Source organism: Euphorbia lathyris, chromosome 3 (genome assembly GCF_963576675.1).
Source record: "Euphorbia lathyris chromosome 3, ddEupLath1.1, whole genome shotgun sequence".
Classification (NCBI taxonomy): domain Eukaryota; kingdom Viridiplantae; phylum Streptophyta; class Magnoliopsida; order Malpighiales; family Euphorbiaceae; genus Euphorbia; species Euphorbia lathyris.
This window is the reverse complement of record NC_088912.1, coordinates 75281061-75293843: the sequence shown is the minus strand read 5'-3', so window position 1 is coordinate 75293843 and position 12783 is coordinate 75281061. Positions and strand designations below refer to the sequence as shown.

The 12783-nt window shown below is 32.6% G+C and overlaps 1 long non-coding RNA gene across 1 annotated transcript; it reads right to left on the bottom strand.

The window, feature by feature from the left end:
- Window positions 1-3258: 3258 nt before the first annotated feature.
- On the bottom strand, window positions 3259-4934 carry LOC136221537 (uncharacterized). Its single transcript, XR_010685166.1, has 2 exons — window positions 4662-4934; window positions 3259-4086 (listed from the first exon to the last, which is right to left on the bottom strand). It is a non-coding gene; the product is annotated as an uncharacterized lncRNA (long non-coding RNA).
- Window positions 4935-12783: the final 7849 nt, after the last annotated feature.

The window sequence follows — 12783 nt, the reverse complement described above, 5'->3', positions numbered from 1 at the left end:
TAGGGGATATATAGTCTGAATAAAATATATAGATCTATTGGTCCATGTCACATGGACCCTAATGACCACATAAATTTGGTCATTCACCGTTAGATCTAGGCTGATTAAAATTCTAAGGTTGAGATTCAAAACATCCTAAGGCTTATATTTAATCGGCCTAGATCTAACGGTGAATGACCAAATTTACGTGGTCATTAGGGTCCATGTGAACACAACTGCTTTGTTGGGTGCTTCGGACGATCATGTCTGTCTAAAATGGTGACACGTTTACTGACATTATTTTTCATTGAATTTAGGCGAATCCAAGACAAATTAAACCAATTCAAAATATAAAAAAATAAATCCAAACGAACTTCACACAACTATTTGATATATCATAATTTGATTATCAGATGTTAAAGAAATATAAATTCAGAAATTATATAATCCTGTGAAATATATCTCCACGTTTTTTTATTCATAATGAACCACATTCAAAGTTTGTCACCAAATTTCAGATCTTATGAAATTGGATGAAACTCACATGAAACCTATTCGAAACTAACTAAAATTATTAAGAAACATTAACATCAATGTTTTTATGAAGTCTCATTGAAATTATTCTGAAACATTAACTCTAATGTTTCATCCAATTACATTTAAATTTCATAAGAAAGTTTCACCTCTTACGAAAATGATTGAAACTATTCAGAAACATTAACACAAAATTTAAATCAAAATTCATGAGTTTCAGCTGGTTTCATCCGGTTTTATCTCTCCAACTTATGTAAAACTAATTGAAACTATTCCAATATTCTTCCACACTAATTCAAAATGATTTATATATTGTTCATGAATTTAGAATATAATATGATTTGACATATATTATATATAATTTTTAGATTCACAAATTTGTACCATTATTCAATTAACATTATAAAAAGGGATTTACATAATAAAATGGAGTTCACTAGCAAAAATACATATGATATTTATTTATTTATTTTTATTAGTGTCTAGAATTTAAAGTTATTAGATCCTTAATTGGAGGTCAACTCAAATCAAATAAATTAAATAATTAATTGGGGAAGGTGAAGCTTGGGCGTTGTTAAACGCTGTTAATTGGGTGAGGGAATTGAGGATCAATTCAGTAATATTCGAAACTGATTCGCTGGAAACTGTCAAGGCTATTCAGTCTGGTCAAGAGGATCTATCCGAGTTTGGTGACTATATCTCTCAATGTCGGTCTGGTTTAACACAAAATAACGGTTTTTCCATCTGTTTTATCAGAAGACAAGCAAACAGCTTTGCCCATGCACTGGCCAGGGCGGCTAACAATCATGCTAGTCTAGCTATCTTTGATGTTTTACCTGGTTTTATTCCTGTTTCTGCTTTGAACTTTTGCCGTTCTTTGGCTCATTAATGACATTTATCTTAAAAAAAACAATAAAAATAATAAAAAATAATAGCTAAACCATATAAATGAAAACAAACCAAATAAGTCCTAAATGAAAAGAACAAAGAAGAAATACAAAAATTGATATTTTTATCGTATGAAAGATTTAAAAAAAAAAAGTAATTAAAAAACATGTTTTTAACAAATGTTATTTAAGCAATAGGATGATATTTGAAAACAATGTTATTAATTTTTCCTAAAATTCACCTTCATCGACTAATGCATAGTAATGATTCTATTATAATTATAAAATGATAAAACATTTTTTTTATGTAGCTTTCTCATTTCTTAATCTAAAAAATATTTCATTTAGTGACATTTAATTATTTTTTCCGTATAATGCAACACCAATCATAATGTATGCAGATTTAGATCAATCTGCTTAATATAAAAATCATGGAAATATAACACTAAATATCTAAAAATCCATATAGATCATTGATGTGGAAGCAGTGGCGGAACCAGGACCCCGGATGACCCGGGGCTCAAACATATCAATAAAAAAAATTTCAAAATGTAAAAAAAAAAAAAAAAATCAAAATTAACTGTGCAATTGACGGTAAATTTTCAAAGTCCAGCCCGTTAGGGCCATGCAAAATTTTTTTAGCCTCCAACGCATTAAAACTGTAAAAATGTTATTTTTTTTAGAAACTAGCATTGAACTAATAGAAAATTAAACATGTTTACTTTTTTTAATGGTAATGACATAATAAAAATGAATATTAAATATGTTTGTTTTTTTTTGTAAAGAAATATTAAAAATGAATTCAAAAATATTATGAAAATAAAAATAAAGAGTTCATTTAAATTAATAATGGTAACATGTTTTTATAATTATTGAAAAATAAAATTAAAATAAATAAATTTTTTTTAAAAAAAATGAGACTGAAGGGAATCGAACACAAGACCTTTTAAACAAAAGCAAGCATACTTAACCATCTCATCTACCTTTATATATTAAAATAATACTACATAGAGTCAATATAATTCTCTCCAAAATATTACGAGACACCGTTACTAAATTTTTTTTTTCTCAATTCTCGGACGGCCAGCCGGGGCTCGAGCCCCGGCCAACCCCCCTAGTTCCGCCCCTGTGTGGAAGGATCTAAGGAGGAACTGATGTGGGAGAATCTAAGGAGGAATTTCTGTCAATATATCGTAAGATAAGTTGATGTCTAAGTTAAGAGTTTTTAACAAGAAGAGCTAGAAGAATAAAATGACTATCCCACTTTAGGATTTAGTAAATGTGTACATTTTCTGTTGGTTTTACTTTGCTTTTTTTTTTTTGTGATAGAAATGATTGATTTTAGTTTTCAATCATATAAATAAATAAACAAGAATATATTTCTTGTCAAAAAGAAAAAAAGAACAAGAATATATTTAGTACTAATTGCAGAGAAACTAAAATATATAAAATAGAGCGAGCAGAGACGCCAGCTCAATTCCAGATCCATTTAACTTTTTCTATGGTGTTATAATTTTGTGAACAGTTTTGTTCTAGATTTCAATTTTTACAGGAAAGTCAATTGTTTTAATTACAGAACGTGATAAAAATGAGATGAAATGCCAATTTTGCCCTTTTAACTTTTTTCTGAAGCCATTTCACCCTTAAAAGTAAATAAGTAATCCGCTTTCACATCATGATTTCTAAATCAAATATATTTGTAACCTTTATTAAGGTATCACATCATGTGACTGGTGGACACGTCACAAACCTTTACCGATAAAGCGGCTTTCCAGCTGCGCATCTAAGTTCATGCTGATTCACACACAAACCGTACGATATACAACAGGATTTCCAGTAAATAAGATGACCAAGGAAATAATTATATAAAAACGAATCCAGCATATAATATTTATTAAAATATTGGGTACAAATATTACATGATTTTAAGAACATCCCTATACAAAATAAAACTTCAAACTATTTACAAAATCTATATTCAATGTAGAGATAACTAACAAATGAAAGTAGTAAAAATTGTGATGTCAAGCTATAAACCAAGTTTGACATTTTTTCCCAAAGCAGAGAATCCAGAATACACATATTCTAAATCAAAAACCAAATAAAATCAATTAAGTTTTCTATTTAAACCATGTGTATTTTGGATTCTCTGTTTTGGGGAAAAATGTGCAAAATTGGTTTAGAGCTTGAAATTATAATGTTTACTACTTTGATTAGTGAGTTATATAGAGAAGGTAAGATTGCCAAAATAGTAAAATTGCTTGATTAGATAGCAGCCATGAATTGTAAACTGAATCTGTACAAATATAATGTAATTGTCAATGGCCCAACAACTCCTTGTGCTTGAAAATTCGCCATCGTCTCTTCGTCTTCAGTAAGATGACCATTGAACAATCACATTATAAATATACAGGCATGGTTTACATCCATAGACCACCATTTTGCTCAAACAAATCTACAAGTTCAACAATTTTACTCTCTCTATATAACCTAATTAATCAAATTAACAAACACTATTAACTCAAATAAGAGAATGGTCTCAAATTTCTCTGCTATATAAAAACTTAGGCCTTAACAGCATTAACACAGCCATCTGGAATTGTGCTTTTAGGCAGGTGTAATGATCATCCATATGCCAAGATCATGGTAACCATACATTATGCACCTTCAAATTCATCGGTATTACCTGTAGCGAAAGACCAAATTTAGATGACAAAAGTACGAACATTAACACAAAATAATCAGCTAATTTAAATCTGGTGTAACAATGTAGAAACTAATTTTGAAAGAGAAGAGTATCGAGATTATATGCAAAAGTCAATTAATGCTTTTCTCAAAGCACATAAAAATATATTTATATCTTAGGATACAATATAGTCATAGAAACTATCTATGCATAATCAAATACCTAGAGTTCCTTACCCAAACAGTCCCCAATTTTCACCTGCTAACTGTGAACTCTCTATTTATATTTTGCAAGTAAAATAAAGCAATTCTCCTATACAGATCGGAAGTGCAGAAGAATGCATATTTTCCTTCCACAACTTCCATGGATCCAATGATGTAATACATATTAATAAAATTTCAAAAAGAGCAACCAAAGAAACAATTGGTAGCTTGCAGATCTCATAGTTTCTATAGCTATAAGCAGCAAACTTGCAGATCTAGCAGAGAAAGCGTACCGATTTGAAACTTCAAATTCAAAAAAGAAAACAAACAAGGATCTAAACAAAACTTAAAAAGATAAGAAGAAAAGCTTACAATTGAAGAGAAAGCGGCCGATCTGAAGAGAAGGGCAAAAGGGTTAGGAAGGGGGGAGAATATTGATAAGATCCAAGGCAAATACGAGTATAAATAGTGAAGCAGAGTAAGGGGGCAAGCGGCGGCGATAATTTGGTAATAGTAGTAGGGCTGACGTGTAAGGAAAAAGCTGTAATTCTATAAAAGTTAGCAATTTAGTGAATTACCTAATTACCCAATTACAATATGTAACATTGGTAGCAAATCCAAAGTGGAGTCCTTGATTAGGGTATTTCTGTCATATTGAAAGACTTTGCCTCAGAGAGTACAGACTGAAAGTGTTTGTAAAATATGTAAAGCAACTAGTAGATGCTGACACGTGGTAACTGCGCATGACCGCGTAGTTTAGATTGTGGTTGGACTGCACACGTGTCTTTTGTTTTTGCCATTTTAGGCAAAACATATGAATTTGAGTCCTGTTAGACTATGCCACCGGAGAGATAAGTACCACACTATTTTTTCTCAATTAGATGTCAAATAGTCCTATTGGCCCTGTTTGGTAAAGAGCGTTTTGGGATAAAAAGAGCGGTTTTAACTAACTTTAGAGGTTTGATCACTGAAACCGTTAATTGGAGTGTTTGGCGGAGAGAGGTTTGTAAGAGAGTTTTGGGATGAAAACGTTAATTTAGAAAAAACTCTTAAAATGAGCTTTTTCAATTAGCGTTTTGCAATATTAAAATTAATAGACTTCTTTAACCCTAATAGATAGACTCCCTCTTCTCCTGCGCCAAAATTAATGCCCTTATTCGTCTTTTTGCACAAACCGCTATTATCAATCAGCTAATTTTTACCAAACAGATCTACACAAACAGCTAATCAAATCAGCTAATGTAATCAACTAACAGCTAATTCCCAAACAAGGCCATTATCCAACTTACGGTTTCATGCTTCAAACTTGATGATGTTGTTTTGGGATTTTTAGGCACGTTCTAAATTTACTTTGTTTTTCTATTATTTTATCATCGACATACTTTAGTACTTCAAAATAATAATAAATCTCTATTTAGTCTATGTATTATTCAAAATTTTATCATTTTACCTATATTATCTTATTTGATAACATTTGATCTATAGAATTGTTAGTGATATTTTGCTAATATGCTAATTTTCAACCTTATTTGTATTGGTTTCATACTTTTTTCATCTCTTCATTTATATATTTGATTCTTTGCCTTTTCGGGAATGCCAACCTGGTTGGAATTCCCATTGGGCTAGATCCGTATTTCTATATAAAACTTTATCACGTGTGGTTAGGGTGCGAGCGTACCAGAGAAGATTATTTCTCAATTAAAATAGTTAAGTTTATAGAATTGCGCGTCAAAACTTGAATTCTAAACGAAGTGATTGACGATGATTGAAAAAGTTCATCTTGAATCTCTAGCGCCGTTATAAGAATTTTGCTAGATAATTATTTTATTTAAGCTAATTGCGATTGAGTAAAAGATGGGTAAAATAAAGGAAATTAAAGGTGCGAAATTGACACAGGATTTAATGAAAAATTGGTATTTTATTGATATGAATCAAGGTTTGAATACATATGTTCAAAGTAAGCATAAAAATGAAATTGATTACAATTGAAAAATCCTATACTAAACATATAGATAATCAATTGAATTGAGGAAAAACAAATCAATACAAATGCAATAAAAATAAATTGAAATTCAACTACAAACTCGGAGCCACAATATATCTCGGCTGGACGTTGAACTTTGATGTCGGTTTGAAGTCTTCGGAGCACCGCGGTCGGTTGGCACGAGCGGAATTGATCTTGGAAATTTCCGACTCGTTGTAGGAAAAAATGGGGCAGCTTTGACCTTCAACTTCGGAGGGATCGTATGAATGCTTAAAATGAAGAACAAAAAGGAAGAACTCAAGAACTAAGAACTTACATAGAGAGCATTGGAAGGGACCTTAGGAATGGGTTTTGTTGTGTTGAGTGAGTGAATAATTATGAAGAATGAAGGGTTTATTTATAGCATTTGGAGATTGTATTTTGAGTAATTAATCATCAACTAACCCTTATTATTCTCTCTAATTTTGACCACTAACTTGCCACCTCACTAACTTCCTCAACCTCCACAAACCACCACTAACTTCCCTCAACTTCCATGCCACATCACCCTCACTACCTTGTGGTTAGAGAGACTTTTAAGACTAGACATATGTGTGGAGATGGGCTAGACTTCATGGGTTAGCTTGTGGTTTCATTCGGGTGTGTTTGGAGAAGTTGGATGGACCGAAACGGGTTCCGGGTAAGGACTGGCCTCCAGCTCGCCGAGCTAAAGGTTAGTTGATAAATTGGAGCATCTTAGAGCTCTTGGACATCGACATTTTGGAAATCTAGGGTTTAACCTCCAGAGAGACGGAGACTCTAGGGATTTGAAGTGATGAAAGGAGGCAAAAAATTTGGGGTTTTTGGTTAGGGGTTTTGCTAAAGGTTAGTTTATATATATCTTTTTATTTATTTTTTTTTCATCCTTTTTATTTCTTTTATGAAAAAAAAAAATTGAAACTATACCCTAAAATTAAATATAAGTTTTCTATATACATGAAAATAAAATTTATTTATTTTGGACCAATAATTACCCCTTCTTTTGTGTATAAATTGACTATGATTGAAAATTTGTACACAAAAGAATGTATTTAGGATTTTTAAACCAAATTTTCTCTCTTTTTTTTCTTTTCTTTTTTACTAATTTTTTTTCTTGTTTCTTTTTATTCTTTTCCTTTTTTTTTTTTGCTGATTTTTTATTTATTTTGGTGAAAAATTATTCTTATTGTGCCGGCAAAAAATGTCGACTTATTTTGAAAATGAATGGTCTTAGAGGCTATGTTGTAAGTATACAATCATGTTATCGTCTCATATAATGAGATTCTCAATAACATTTATGTAAGGGGGATGCGAGTTTCCATGCCGGTGATCTTATTTTCATGACTTTCTTTCCATATAATAAAAAGTAATTGTAAACCAGAGTGTAAATAAATAAACAAGATTAAGAAGTAGAAACCTCGCGACTTATTTGGATGGTAGGAAATTGAAGTAGAATGATAACAAGTAGAATCATGGATTGCAAAATTGATATTCTGTTCGAGTTAGCAAACTCCATAATGATCATAGATTCTGGAAAAACATGAGTTATTGGAAGAATCATTAGAGGTATTTCTGGGGTGGATTCTTGATTAATCTCTTGATCTTGACTGCCCCCTCAAACCATGATCATAGAAGTTGTCTTCATCCTGACTGACTTGTGACTTGCAGTCGTAGAAAATGTCTTCATTATTTTCCTGAGTTTTTGAAACGGCTTCTTCTTTAATATCAGAATTTCCCATAAGATCTTCTGATTTTAAAGACTTCACAAGAATGAGAGATTCTTCTAGAATAAATTTTTGTTGAACGTCTTCCGGTTGGATGCCTCCCCCCCGGGTTGGATACCTCATCCTCTTGACTGGATTCTGAATCATAGCTCCAAGAAACATCTTCCTCGTCTTCTTGAATTTCTACAGGTGCTTCGTGGATGCCCCCGAGTTAGAAGTGTTTGATGGGTCATCACCCTCCCGACCGAAATCCTAATTGAGGTCATGAGATATATCTTCCTCCTTTTTCTGGGATTGTAAAACTGTCTTCTTGTTCACGTCAGGACTCCATGGAAATTCCATTAACTTCAGGGGATTTGCATATATGGGAAATACTTCTAGAGTGGGTTCTTGTTGAATTGTTTCCTCTTTGCTACCTGCTGAATCAAGATCATTGGATAGGACATCATCCTCTTCGCTGGATTCTGAAACATATCTCCTAGAAATACCTCTGTTGGCGATATTTTTGAAATATCCCAATTTTCAACCTTGATACGCGTTTGCAGGGATTAAAAATGGTAAAAATAATGCGGGCGTGTCAGAGAAGCTAGTTCTCAAAGGGTAAATTGGTAATTGAATAAAGTAAATAAATAAAATGCGTCTAAATTACTTGAATTCTAAACGAAAAGCGATTGACGACCGTTACAAGGACTGAAAATAAAAACAACGGTCTTGGGCCTCGGCGTTACTTGACAGGTCGGTCGGAAAAACAATTTTTTTAGGATAAGTACCAAAAATAAAGACAATAAAACATATAAATTTTTTAATTTTTCTTTTATATTTTTATTTATTTTGTAAATATTTTTCAATGTTTTTTGTATTACAAATAATAATAAAGCATGAAAATTACAACTTAAAATGAAATAATAACTTTAAAGCGAAAAATGTAAATAAGTCATAAAAACAAATATGTACATGATGAAATAAAATTAAACTGATCTCTTTGATGTCGTTGGGATACGTGAAATTGAGGATTAGAACTCTGAAAAATCGGCTCGGGGGTTGTTGCGTTGTCCGAGTAATGCTGGGTGGATTCGGAGTAGTTCGGAGAGTTCAGGGACTTAGACAGAAATTTACCACCAAGCTAATAAATCACCAGCACTTTGTGGAACAAAAACAGTGATTTCTTAGGACTTTCTGGCTCAATTTCGGGAGCCGTAGAGATCGGATTATAACGAAACGAAGACTAGCATTCAAAGTTAGTGTGCAAGGGAAGAGTTTAGGACTGGAATTTCGAGAAAAGATCGAGTAAATGAGTCGGAATAAATTATTGAAAATAGGGTGACAGAATAATTGTTTGATGATTGAAGAACCAAAAACTTGATTCTGTTTCGTGGAGGGTGTTTTAAGGACGATTAAGAAGGCTATAAGGGGTCGTTTTTTACGAAATAAAAATTGAGAATTGAATAATTGATGTCAATAAAGAGATTAAAATTAATTTGGGTTCTAAATAAAATTTGGAAAACGATTCACCAGAAAAGTTGTTTGATGAATTTTTCAATGGTGAAAAACTCAAAAGCTTGTTTCTGGGTCTTTTTAATTGATTGAGATCAATAAAAAGTTTCTAAACATGATTTGGAATATGTGTGTAAACTAAGAATGACTCGAAAATGGGATTTCGGTGATCTTGGTTTCACGGAAAATGCTTGAAGCTTTGAAGAATATAACAATGGTGGAATTTAATTTAGACTAAGAAAGCTTGAACCGAGGATTGGATAATGATTTTACTGACTTAACTAAGAGATTGCAAAAAACGATTTGAGAATTGGTTGATTAAACTAAGAGAATTTCGGATTTGAAGTTTCTGAAAATTGGAAGCTTTTCTGAGGAACTAGAGATTGAAGAACGAATTCTGGGAATTGAGACCTTGTTTAGACTAATTAGATGCTAAAGAACGATTTCTACGAATCTAAGGATTGATAAAAAGGCCGATTTTGGCAGAGAGATTTGAGAGACAAATTGAGTTGTTCTGTGTTTTTGATTGATTTTTGAGTGGGGATTGTAATGAAAGAGTTAAGCTCTATTTATAGGATTTGAAGAATATAACAATGGTGGAATTTAATTTAGACTAAGAAAGCTTGAACCGAGGATTGGGTAATGATTTTACTGAGTTAACTAAGAGGATTGGAATGAAAGAGTTAAGCTCTATTTATAGGATTTTGGGTAACAAATCCCATGTTAGTGGCCCTTGAATTTCCCACCCATGATCCCATTACCTTCCCATAAGTTGAAGAAAGAAAATGGCTGAGTTGGGAGTTGGAAGAATGGAGGTAATACCGTGAAATACGTTCCTGTAATGTGTAGACATATTCAAACCCGTTTTTCAGCACTGCTTCTCTTTGAAAAATTCTACCGACTTCGTTTTAGCTCCGTTCTGCTCCGTTTTTTACATTCCGGAAAGCTAACATCCCGAACTTTCTGAAAACAATTATAACTGTCTGATATCTTGCTGTTTCGGGATCCGTTTTCATTGTCGAAGTTGTTGAAGGAATTACTGAAAAATGGTGCAAATTTGCCCCTGATTTTTATTATTTATTTTTCTTTTTTTTATTTCTGTTTTCTTTTTATAATAATCTTTTGATATTATTTTCTATTTTTGTCACAATTTTATTTTATTGCAAAATGAATTTAATTGAAATAAAATAACTATAGACTAAAAATTATAACCTATGCTAAAACACAAAAATTTAATTAGCCCCCAACAACCTCCTTCATCTTCTTGAATTTCTATAGGTGCTTCGTGGATGCCCCCGAATCAAAATCATCGGAATCATTGGCATCCTCTTCCCTAGACTCAGAATCATAGTCGTAGGAGTCGTCTTCATCCTCTTGACTTTCTATTGTCGTCTCATCGTTATGAATCTTTGTTTTTGGGGGAGTTGGGCGTGTGTGAGATGCCTCTAACTTTGTATTGTGATGAAATTCTCCCTTTTGGATGCCCCCCAATAGCTTTCAATGTAGCCTCTTAAAGAAGTTGCTACATTAGCAGCCTGTTTCTCGAGTTGATCCATTCTTTGATGATATTCATCATTCGTTGATTGTTTCTCCTCCATAAGTAATGATTCTCCATCATCCTCAACAAATTGTTCTGCTTCCACCTCTGCCACATGTCTGGAATCCTCAAGAGAATTTTGGTCGTAGCTCATTTTAGAGCACACAACATTTTCATATGTCTTTGCTCGACTGAAGCCATGACCATACTTCTTTCAAAGCAAGATTGTCGATAAGAATGATGAAAATGGAGGTTTTCATCGCTATAATTACAAATCCTCATCTGTAGATGCTCCATACTTCAACATACTCAGGACCATGTGGATTTTTATGGGACTCCTGAACTTGCTCCACATAACAACCATATCGATCATCATAGAATGGCGTAGTTTGAACATAAACACAACACTTGCAGTTAATATTATGTTCGTCACTATGAATGAACTGAATATAGCCATCATTTTAGCATCTAAAGACGGTGTACCAATGGACCCACAATCCGGTTGCACTTATTGTAAAATATCGATCTCAATTGGAACCACCAAAATACACCGGTATCATAGCATCCCTTGCATCTTCATATGTTGTCCTCGTCATAGTTTGATTGCTTTGCACCTATTGATATTCAGAGGCAGTCTCCGTGAATAACGGTAAAAAAAACAATGAAATTGAATTAGTAATTAGAATTAAGCAAGAACATAGACAAATAAATAACTACTTATTAATGCAATAATTAAGTAAAGCATGAATATCAAGCTAAAAAAAGGTTTTAAAGTTTGTGGCTAAGCTAAAAAAACAAAAAGGTCTTACTGGACGTGCCAAAAATTGTTAGTGTTAGCTAATAAATTTTGAAGTAAAGTGGGGCAAAATGTGTATGAAAAAAGTTATGGAAAAAATAGGCCACCAGGCGGGTGTCGAAATTTTTGGCAAAGCTTAAAAATAAGTTCCACTGGGCGTGCCAAAAATTGTTAGCGTTAGCTAATTAATTTTGGTAATGTAAAGTGGGGCGAGAAAAATACGATACGAGATCTGAAAAATAAAAAAAATGGTGTAAAAAATGGTTTTAGGTCCTAAATGCAATTTTTGGTAGCCTAAAAAAACAAAAGGTCCCACTGGGCGTGCCAAAAATTGTTAGCGATATTTTACGAATATGCTAATTTTCAACCTTGTCACCTGTGGTTAGGGTGCGGACGTGCCAGAGAAGATTATTTCTCAATTAAAATGGTTAAGGTTATGGAATTGCCCGCCAAAACTTGAATTCTAAACGAAGCGATTGGCGAGGGACGCGAGGATTGAAAAAGTCCCTCTTGGGTCTCTAGAGCCGTTATAAAAACTTTGCTAGATAATTATTTTATTTAAGCTAATGCGATTGAGTAAAAGATGGGTAAAATAAAGGAAATTAAAGGTGCGAAACTGACACAAGATTTGATGAAAAATTGGTATTTTATTGATATGAATCAAGGTTTGAATACATATGTTTAAAGTAAGCATAAAAATGAAATTAATTACAATTGAAAATTTTTATACTAAATATATAGATAATCAATTGAATTGGGGAAAAACAAATCAATACAAGGAATTGAAATGCAATAAAATAAATTAAAATTCAACGATAAACTTGAAGCCACAATAGCTATCTCGGCTGGATGTTGAACTTTGATATCGGCTTGAAGTCTTCGGAGCACCGCGGTCAGTTGGCACGAGCAGAATTGATCTTGGAAATTTCTGACTCATTGTA